The sequence below is a fragment of the Coregonus lavaretus genome, assembly GCF_964263955.1.
Source record: "Coregonus lavaretus genome assembly, contig: HAP1_SCAFFOLD_258, whole genome shotgun sequence".
Classification (NCBI taxonomy): domain Eukaryota; kingdom Metazoa; phylum Chordata; class Actinopteri; order Salmoniformes; family Salmonidae; genus Coregonus; species Coregonus lavaretus.
In genome coordinates this window covers 355,446-367,456 of record NW_028165396.1, presented here as the reverse complement: position 1 = coordinate 367,456, position 12,011 = coordinate 355,446, and positions in this window count along the sequence as shown.

Below are 12,011 nucleotides of genomic sequence, written 5' to 3'. Positions count from 1 at the left end.
ATTTGATGCTCTCTAGGTAAAGACAAATACTGTGATAACAACATATGATGATCTCTAGGTAAATACTAATACTGTGATAACAACATATGATGCTCTCTAGGTAAACAGAAAACTAATACTGTCATAACAACATATGATGCTCTCTACGTAAAGACTAATACTGTGATAACAACATATGATGCTCTCTAGGTAAAGACTAATACTGTGATAACAACATATGATGCTCTCTAGGTAAAGACTAATACTGTGATAACAACATATGATGCTCTCTAGGTAAACAGAAGACTAATACTGTGATAACAACATATGATGCTCTCTAGGTAAAGACTACTACTGTGATAACAACATATGATGCTCTCTAGGTAAACAGAAGACTAATACTGTGATAACAACATATGATGCTCTCTAGGTAAAGACTAATAGTGTGATAACATCTTTTGATGCTCTCTAGGTAAAGACTAATACTGTGATAACAACATATGATGCTCTCTAGGTAAAGACTAATACTGTGATAACAAAATATGATGCTCTCTAGGTAAACAGAAGACTAATACTGTGATAACCACATATGATGCTCTCTAGTTAAAGACTAATACTGTGATAACAACATATGATGCTCTCTAGGTAAATACTAATACTGTGATAACAACATATGATGCTCTCTAGGTAAAGACTAATACTGTGATAACCACATATGATGCTCTCTAGGTAAATACTAATACTGTGATAACAACATATGATGCTCTCTAGGTAAAGACTAATACTGTGATAACATCATTTGATGCTCTCTAGGTAAAGACTAATACTGTGATAACAACATATGATGCTCTCTAGGTAAATACTAATACTGTGATAACAACATATGATGCTCTCTAGGTAAACAGAAGACTAATACTGTCATAACAACATATGATGCTCTCTAGGTAAAGACTAATACTGTGATAACAACATATGATGCTCTCTAGGTAAAGACTAATACTGTGATAACATCATTTGATGCTCTCTAGGTAAAGACAAATACTGTGATAACAACATATGATGCTCTCTAGGTAAATACTAATACTGTGATAACAACATATGATGCTCTCTAGGTAAACAGAAGACTAATACTGTCATAACAACATATGATGCTCTCTACGTAAAGACTATTACTGTGATAACAACATATGATGCTCTCTAAGTAAAGACTAATACTGTGATAACAACATATGATGCTCTCTAGGTAAACAGAAGACTAATACTGTGATAACAACATATGATGCCCCCTAGGTAAAGACTACTACTGTGATAACAACATATGATGCTCTCTAGGTAAACAGAAGACTAATACTGTGATAACAACATATGATGCTCTCTAGGTAAAGACTAATAGTGTGATAACATCTTTTGATGCTCTCTAGGTAAAGACTAATACTGTGATAACAACATATGATGTTCTCTAGGTAAAGACTAATACTGTGATAACAAGATATGATGCTCTCTAGGTAAACAGAAGACTAATACTGTGATAACCACATATGATGCTCTCTAGGTAAAGACTAATACTGTGATAACAACATATGATGCTCTCTAGGTAAATACTAATACTGTGATAACAACATATGATGCTCTCTAGGTAAAGACTAATACTGTGATAACAACATATGATGCTCTCTAGGTAAACAGAAGACTAATACTGTGATAACAACATATGATGCTCTCTAGGTAAAGACTAATACTGTGATGACATCATTTGATGCTCTCTAGGTAAAGACTAATACTGTGATAACAACATATGATGCTCTCTAGGTAAATACTAATACTGTGATAACAACATATGATGCTCTCTAGGTAAACAGAAGACTAATACTGTCATAACAACATATGATGCTCTCTACGTAAAGACTAATACTGTGATAACAACATATGATGCTCTCTAAGTAAAGACTAATACTGTGATAACAACATATGATGCTCTCTAGGTAAAAAGAAGACTAATACTGTGATAACAACATATGATGCTATCTAGGTAAAGACTAATACTGTGATAACATCATTTGATGATCTTTAGGTAAAGACTAATACTGTGATAACAACATATGATGCTCTCTAGGTAAACAGAAGACTAATACTGTGATAACAACATATGATGCTCTCTAGGTAAAGACTAACACTGTGATAACATGGCGGCAGGTAGCTTAGTGGTTAAGAGCGTTGTGCCAGTAACCGAAAGGTCTCTGGTTCTAATCCCCGAGACGACTAGGTGAAAAATCTGTTGATGTGCACTTGAGCAAAGCACTTAACCCTAATTGCTCCTGTAAGTCGCTCTGGATAAGAGCGTCTGCTAAATGACTAATTATTTTATTTTTTATAACATCATTTGATGCTCTCTAGGTAAATACTAATACTGTGATGACAACATATGATGCTCTCTAGGTAAAGACTAATACTGTGATAACAACATATGATGCTCTCTAGGTAAAGACTAATACTGTGATAACAACATATGTTGCTCTCTAGGTAAAGACTAATACTGTGATAACAAGATATGATGCTCTCTAGGTAAACAGAAGACTAATACTGTGATAACAACATATGATGCTCTCTAGGTAAAGACTAATACTGTGATAACAACATATGATGCTCTCTACGTAAACAGAAGACTAATACTGTGATAACATAATTTGATGCTCTCTAGGTAAAGACTACTACTGTGATATTATCATTTGATGCTCTCTAGGTAAAGACTAATATTGTGATAACAACATATGATGCTCTCTAGGTAAAGACTAATACTGTGATAACAACATATGATGCTCTCTAGGTAAAGATTAATACTGTGATAACAACATATGATGCTCTCTATGTAAACAGAAGACTAATACTGTGATAACCACATACGATGCTCTCTAGGTAAAGACTAATACTGTGATAACAACATATGATGCTCTCTAGGTAAACAGAAGACTAATACTGTGATAACAACATATGATGCTCTCTAGGTAAAGACTAATACTGTGATGACATCATTTGATGCTCTCTAGGTAAAGACTAATACTGTGATAACAACATATGATGCTCTCTAGGTAAATACTAATACTGTGATAACAACATATGATGCTCTCTAGGTAAACAGAAGACTAATACTGTCATAACAACATATGATGCTCTCTACGTAAAGACTAATACTGTGATAACAACATATGATGCTCTCTAAGTAAAGACTAATACTGTGATAACAACATATGATGCTCTCTAGGTAAACAGAAGACTAATACTGTGATAACAACATATGATGCTATCTAGGTAAAGACTAATACTGTGATAACATCATTTGATGATCTTTAGGTAAAGACTAATACTGTGATAACAACATATGATGCTCTCTAGGTAAACAGAAGACTAATACTGTGATAACAACATATGATGCTCTCTAGGTAAAGACTAACACTGTGATAACATCATTTGATGCTCTCTAGGTAAATACTAATACTGTGATGACAACATATGATGCTCTCTAGGTAAAGACTAATACTGTGATAACAACATATGATGCTCTCTAGGTAAAGACTAATACTGTGATAACAACATATGTTGCTCTCTAGGTAAAGACTAATACTGTGATAACAAGATATGATGCTCTCTAGGTAAACAGAAGACTAATACTGTGATAACAACATATGATGCTCTCTAGGTAAAGACTAATACTGTGATAACAACATATGATGCTCTCTATGTAAACAGAAGACTAATACTGTGATAACATAATTTGATGCTCTCTAGGTAAAGACTACTACTGTGATATTATCATTTGATGCTCTCTAGGTAAAGACTAATATTGTGATAACAACATATGATGCTCTCTAGGTAAAGACTAATACTGTGATAACAACATATGATGCTCTCTAGGTAAAGACTAATACTGTGATAACAACATATGATGCTCTCTATGTAAACAGAAGACTAATACTGTGATAACCACATATGATGCTCTCTAGGTAAAGACTAATACTGTGATAACAACATATGATGCTTACTAGGTAAACAGAAAACTAATACTGTCATAACAACATATGATGCTCTCTACGTAAAGACTAATACTGTGATAACAACATATGATGCTTTCTAAGTAAAGACTAATACTGTGATAACAACATATGATGCTCTCTAGGTAAAGACTAATACTGTGATAACAAGATATGATGCTCTCTAGGTAAACAGAAGACCAATACTTTGATAACCACATATGTTTCTCTCTAGGTAAAGACTAATACTGTGATAACAACATCTGATGCTCTCTAGTTAAACAGAAGACTAATACTGTGATAACAACATATGATGCTCTCTAGGTAAAGACTAATACTGTGATAACATCATTTGATGCTCTCTAGGTAAAGACTAATACTGTGATAACAACATATGATGCTCTCTAGGTAAATACTAATACTGTGATAACAACATATGATGCTCTCTAGGTAAACAGAAGACTAATACTGTCATAACAACATATGATGCTCTCTACGTAAAGACTAATACTGTGATAACAACATATGATGCTCTCTAAGTAAAGACTAATACTGTGATAACAACATATGATGCTCTCTAGGTAAACAGAAGACTAATACTGTGATAACAACTTATGATGCTATCTAGGTAAAGACTAATACTGTGATAACATCATTTGATGCTCTTTAGGTAAAGACTAATACTGTTATAACAACATATGATGCTCTCTAGGTAAACAGAAGACTAATACTGTGATAACAACATATGATGCTCTCTAGGTAAAGACTAACACTGTGATAACATCATTTGATGCTCTCTAGGTAAATACTAATACTGTGATGACAACATATGATGCTCTCTAGGTAAAGACTAATACTGTGATAACAACATATGATGCTTTCTAGGTAAAGACTAATACTGTGATAACAACATATGTTGCTCTCTAGGTAAAGACTAATACTGTGATAACAAGATATGATGCTCTCTAGGTAAACAGAAGACTAATACTGTGATAACAACATATGATGCTCTCTAGGTAAAGACTAATACTGTGATAACAACATATGATGCTCTCTATGTAAACAGAAGACTAATACTGTGATAACCACATATGATGCTCTCTAGGTAAAGACTAATACTGTGATAACAACATATAATGCTTACTAGGTAAACAGAAAACTAATACTGTCATAACAACATATGATGCTCTCTACGTAAAGACTAATACTGTGATAACAACATATGATGCTTTCTAAGTAAAGACTAATACTGTGATAACAACATATGATGCTCTCTAGGTAAAGACTAACACTGTGATAACATCATTTGATGCTCTCTAGGTAAATACTAATACTGTGATGACAACATATGATGCTCTCTAGGTAAAGACTAATACTGTGATAACAACATATGATGCTCTCTAGGTAAAGACTAATACTGTGATAACAACATATGTTGCTCTCTAGGTAAAGACTAATACTGTGATAACAAGATATGATGCTCTCTAGGTAAACAGAAGACTAATACTGTGATAACAACATATGATGCTCTCTAGGTAAAGACTAATACTGTGATAACAACATATGATGCTCTCTACGTAAACAGAAGACTAATACTGTGATAACATAATTTGATGCTCTCTAGGTAAAGACTACTACTGTGATATTATCATTTGATGCTCTCTAGGTAAAGACTAATATTGTGATAACAACATATGATGCTCTCTAGGTAAAGACTAATACTGTGATAACAACATATGATGCTCTCTAGGTAAAGACTAATACTGTGATAACAACATATGATGCTCTCTATGTAAACAGAAGACTAATACTGTGATAACCACATATGATGCTCTCTAGGTAAAGACTAATACTGTGATAACAACATATGATGCTTACTAGGTAAACAGAAAACTAATACTGTCATAACAACATATGATGCTCTCTACGTAAAGACTAATACTGTGATAACAACATATGATGCATTCTAAGTAAAGACTAATACTGTGATAACAACATATGATGCTCTCTAGGTAAAGACTAATACTGTGATAACAAGATATGATGCTCTCTAGGTAAACAGAAGACCAATACTTTGATAACCACATATGTTTCTCTCTAGGTAAAGACTAATACTGTGATAACAACATCTGATGCTCTCTAGTTAAACAGAAGACTAATACTGTGATAACAACATATGATGCTCTCTAGGTAAAGACTAATACTGTGATAACATCATTTGATGCTCTCTAGGTAAAGACTAATACTGTGATAACAACATATGATGCTCTCTAGGTAAATACTAATACTGTGATAACAACATATGATGCTCTCTAGGTAAACAGAAGACTAATACTGTCATAACAACATATGATGCTCTCTACGTAAAGACTAATACTGTGATAACAACATATGATGCTCTCTAAGTAAAGACTAATACTGTGATAACAACATATGATGCTCTCTAGGTAAACAGAAGACTAATACTGTGATAACAACATATGATGCTATCTAGGTAAAGACTAATACTGTGATAACATCATTTGATGCTCTTTAGGTAAAGACTAATACTGTTATAACAACATATGATGCTCTCTAGGTAAACAGAAGACTAATACTGTGATAACAACATATGATGCTATCTAGGTAAAGACTAACACTGTGATAACATCATTTGATGCTCTCTAGGTAAATACTAATACTGTGATGACAACATATGATGCTCTCTAGGTAAAGACTAATACTGTGATAACAACATATGATGCTTTCTAGGTAAAGACTAATACTGTGATAACAACATATGTTGCTCTCTAGGTAAAGACTAATACTGTGATAACAAGATATGATGCTCTCTAGGTAAACAGAAGACTAATACTGTGATAACAACATATGATGCTCTCTAGGTAAAGACTAATACTGTGATAACAACATATGATGCTCTCTACGTAAACAGAAGACTAATACTGTGATAACATAATTTGATGCTCTCTAGGTAAAGACTACTACTGTGATAACAACATATGATGCTCTCTAGGTAAAGACTAATACTGTGATAACAACATATGATGCTCTCTATGTAAACAGAAGACTAATACTGTGATAACCACATATGATGCTCTCTAGGTAAAGACTAATACTGTGATAACAACATATGATGCTTACTAGGTAAACAGAAAACTAATACTGTCATAACAACATATGATGCTCTCTACGTAAAGACTAATACTGTGATAACAACATATGATGCTTTCTAAGTAAAGACTAATACTGTGATAACAACATATGATGCTCTCTAGGTAAAGACTAATACTGTGATAACAAGATATGATGCTCTCTAGGTAAACAGAAGACTAATACTGTGATAACCACATATGATGCTCTCTAGGTAAAGACTAATACTGTGATAACAACATCTGATGCTCTCTAGTTAAACAGAAGACTAATACTGTGATAACAACATATGATGCTCTCTAGGTAAACAGAAAACTAATACTGTCATAACAACATATGATGCTCTCTAGGTAAAGACTAATACTGTGATAACAACATATGATGCTCTCTAGGTAAAGACTAATACTGTGATAACATCATTTGATGCTCTCTAGGTAAAGACTAATACTGTGATAACAACATATGATGCTCTCTAGGTAAATACTAATACTGTGATAACAACATATGATGCTCTCTAGGTAAACAGAAGACTAATACTGTCATAACAACATATGATGCTCTCTACGTAAAGACTAATACTGTGATAACAACATATGATGCTCTCTAAGTAAAGACTAATACTGTGATAACAACATATGATGCTCTCTAGGTAAACAGAAGACTAATACTGTGATAACAACATATGATGCTATCTAGGTAAAGACTAATACTGTGATAACATCATTTGATGCTCTTTAGGTAAAGACTAATACTGTTATAACAACATATGATGCTCTCTAGGTAAACAGAAGACTAATACTGTGATAACAACATATGATGCTCTCTAAGTAAAGACTAATACTGTGATAACAACATATGATGCTCTCTAGGTAAACAGAAGACTAATACTGTGATAACAACATATGATGCTATCTAGGTAAAGACTAATACTGTGATAACATCATTTGATGCTCTTTAGGTAAAGACTAATACTGTTATAACAACATATGATGCTCTCTAGGTAAACAGAAGACTAATACTGTGATAACAACATATGATGCTCTCTAGGTAAAGACTAATACTGTGATAACAACATATGATGCTCTCTAGGTAAAGACTAATACTGTGATAACAACATATGTTGCTCTCTAGGTAAAGACTAATACTGTGATAACAAGATATGATGCTCTCTAGGTAAACAGAAGACTAATACTGTGATAACAACATATGATGCTCTCTAGGTAAAGACTAATACTGTGATAACAACATATGATGCTCTCTACGTAAACAGAAGACTAATACTGTGATAACATAATTTGATGCTCTCTAGGTAAAGACTACTACTGTGATATTATCATTTGATGCTCTCTAGGTAAAGACTAATATTGTGATAACAACATATGATGCTCTCTAGGTAAAGACTAATACTGTGATAACAACATATCATGCTCTCTAGGTAAAGACTAATACTGTGATAACAACATATGATGCTCTCTATGTAAACAGAAGACTAATACTGTGATAACCACATATGATGCTCTCTAGGTAAAGACTAATACTGTGATAACAACATATGATGCTTACTAGGTAAACAGAAAACTAATACTGTCATAACAACATATGATGCTCTCTACGTAAAGACTAATACTGTGATAACAACATATGATGCTTTCTAAGTAAAGACTAATACTGTGATAACAACATATGATGCTCTCTAGGTAAAGACTAATACTGTGATAACAAGATATGATGCTCTCTAGGTAAACAGAAGACTAATACTGTGATAACCACATATGATGCTCTCTAGGTAAAGACTAATACTGTGATAACAACATCTGATGCTCTCTAGTTAAACAGAAGACTAATACTGTGATAACAACATATGATGCTCTCTAGGTAAACAGAAAACTAATACTGTCATAACAACATATGATGCTCTCTAGGTAAAGACTAATACTGTGATAACAACATATGATGCTCTCTAGGTAAAGACTAATACTGTGATAACAACATATGATGCTCTCTAGGTGAAGACTAATACTGTGATAACAACATATGATGCTCTCTAGGTAAACAGAAGACTAATACTGTGATAACAACATATGATGCTCTCTAGGTAAAGACTAATAGTGTGATAACATCATTTTATGCACTCTAGGTAAAGACTAATACTGTGATAACAACATATGATAATAAATGCACTGTTGGTTAAGGGCTGTAAGTAAGCATTTCACTGCAATGTCTGCACCTGTTGTATTCGGCGCATGTGACCAATAAAATTTGATTTGATTTGATTTGATTTGATATGATGCTCTCTAGGTAAATACTAATACTGTGATAACAACATATGATGCTCTCTAGGTAAAGACTAATACTGTGATAACAAGATATGATGCTCTAGGTAAACAGAAGACTAATACTGTGATAACCACATATGATGCTCTCTAGGTAAACAGAAAACTAATACTGGCATAACAACATATGATGCTCTCTACGTAAAGACTAATACTGTGATAACAACATATGATGCTCTCTAGGTAAAGACTAATACTGTGATAACAACATATGATGCTCTCTAGGTAAAGACTAATACTGTGATAACAACATATGATGCTCTCTAGGTAAACAGAAGACTAATACTGTGATAACAACATATGATGCTCTCTAGGTAAAGACTACTACTGTGATAACAACATATGATGCTCTCTAGGTAAACAGAAGACTAATACTGTGATAACAACATATGATGCTCTCTAGGTAAAGACTAATAGTGTGATAACATCTTTTGATGCTCTCTAGGTAAAGACTAATACTGTGATAACAACATATGATGCTCTCTAGGTAAAGATTAATACTGTGATAACAACATATGATGCTCTCTATGTAAACAGAAGACTAATACTGTGATAACCACATATGATGCTCTCTAGGTAAAGACTAATACTGTGATAACAACATATGATGCTCTCTAGGTAAACAGAAGACTAATACTGTGATAACAACATATGATGCTCTCTAGGTAAAGACTAATACTGTGATGACATCATTTGATGCTCTCTAGGTAAAGACTAATACTGTGATAACAACATATGATGCTCTCTAGGTAAATACTAATACTGTGATAACAACATATGATGCTCTCTAGGTAAACAGAAGACTAATACTGTCATAACAACATATGATGCTCTCTACGTAAAGACTAATACTGTGATAACAACATATGATGCTCTCTAAGTAAAGACTAATACTGTGATAACAACATATGATGCTCTCTAGGTAAACAGAAGACTAATACTGTGATAACAACATATGATGCTATCTAGGTAAAGACTAATACTGTGATAACATCATTTGATGATCTTTAGGTAAAGACTAATACTGTGATAACAACATATGATGCTCTCTAGGTAAACAGAAGACTAATACTGTGATAACAACATATGATGCTCTCTAGGTAAAGACTAACACTGTGATAACATCATTTGATGCTCTCTAGGTAAATACTAATACTGTGATGACAACATATGATGCTCTCCAGGTAAAGACTAATACTGTGATAACAACATATGATGCTCTCTAGGTAAAGACTAATACTGTGATAACAACATATGTTGCTCTCTAGGTAAAGACTAATACTGTGATAACAAGATATGATGCTCTCTAGGTAAACAGAAGACTAATACTGTGATAACAACATATGATGCTCTCTAGGTAAAGACTAATACTGTGATAACAACATATGATGCTCTCTACGTAAACAGAAGACTAATACTGTGATAACATAATTTGATGCTCTCTAGGTAAAGACTACTACTGTGATATTGTCATTTGATGCTCTCTAGGTAAAGACTAATATTGTGATAACAACATATGATGCTCTCTAGGTAAAGACTAATACTGTGATAACAACATATGATGCTCTCTAGGTAAAGACTAATACTGTGATAACAACATATGATGCTCTCTATGTAAACAGAAGACTAATACTGTGATAACCACATACGATGCTCTCTAGGTAAAGACTAGTACTGTGATAACAACATATGATGCTCTCTAGGTAAACAGAAGACTAATACTGTGATAACAACATATGATGCTCTCTAGGTAAAGACTAATACTGTGATGACATCATTTGATGCTCTCTAGGTAAAGACTAATACTGTGATAACAACATATGATGCTCTCTAGGTAAATACTAATACTGTGATAACAACATATGATGCTCTCTAGGTAAACAGAAGACTAATACTGTCATAACAACATATGATGCTCTCTACGTAAAGACTAATACTGTGATAACAACATATGATGCTCTCTAAGTAAAGACTAATACTGTGATAACAACATATGATGCTATCTAGGTAAAGACTAATACTGTGATAACATCATTTGATGATCTTTAGGTAAAGACTAATACTGTGATAACAACATATGATGCTCTCTAGGTAAACAGAAGACTAATACTGTGATAACAACATATGATGCTCTCTAGGTAAAGACTAACACTGTGATAACATCATTTGATGCTCTCTAGGTAAATACTAATACTGTGATGACAACATATGATGCTCTCTAGGTAAAGACTAATACTGTGATAACAACATATGATGCTCTCTAGGTAAAGACTAATACTGTGATAACAACATATGTTGCTCTCTAGGTAAAGACTAATACTGTGATAACAAGATATGATGCTCTCTAGGTAAACAGAAGACTAATACTGTGATAACAACATATGATGCTCTCTAGGTAAAGACTAATACTGTGATAACAACATATGATGCTCTCTACGTAAACAGAAGACTAATACTGTGATAACATAATTTGATGCTCTCTAGGTAAAGACTACTACTGTGATATTATCATTTGATGCTCTCT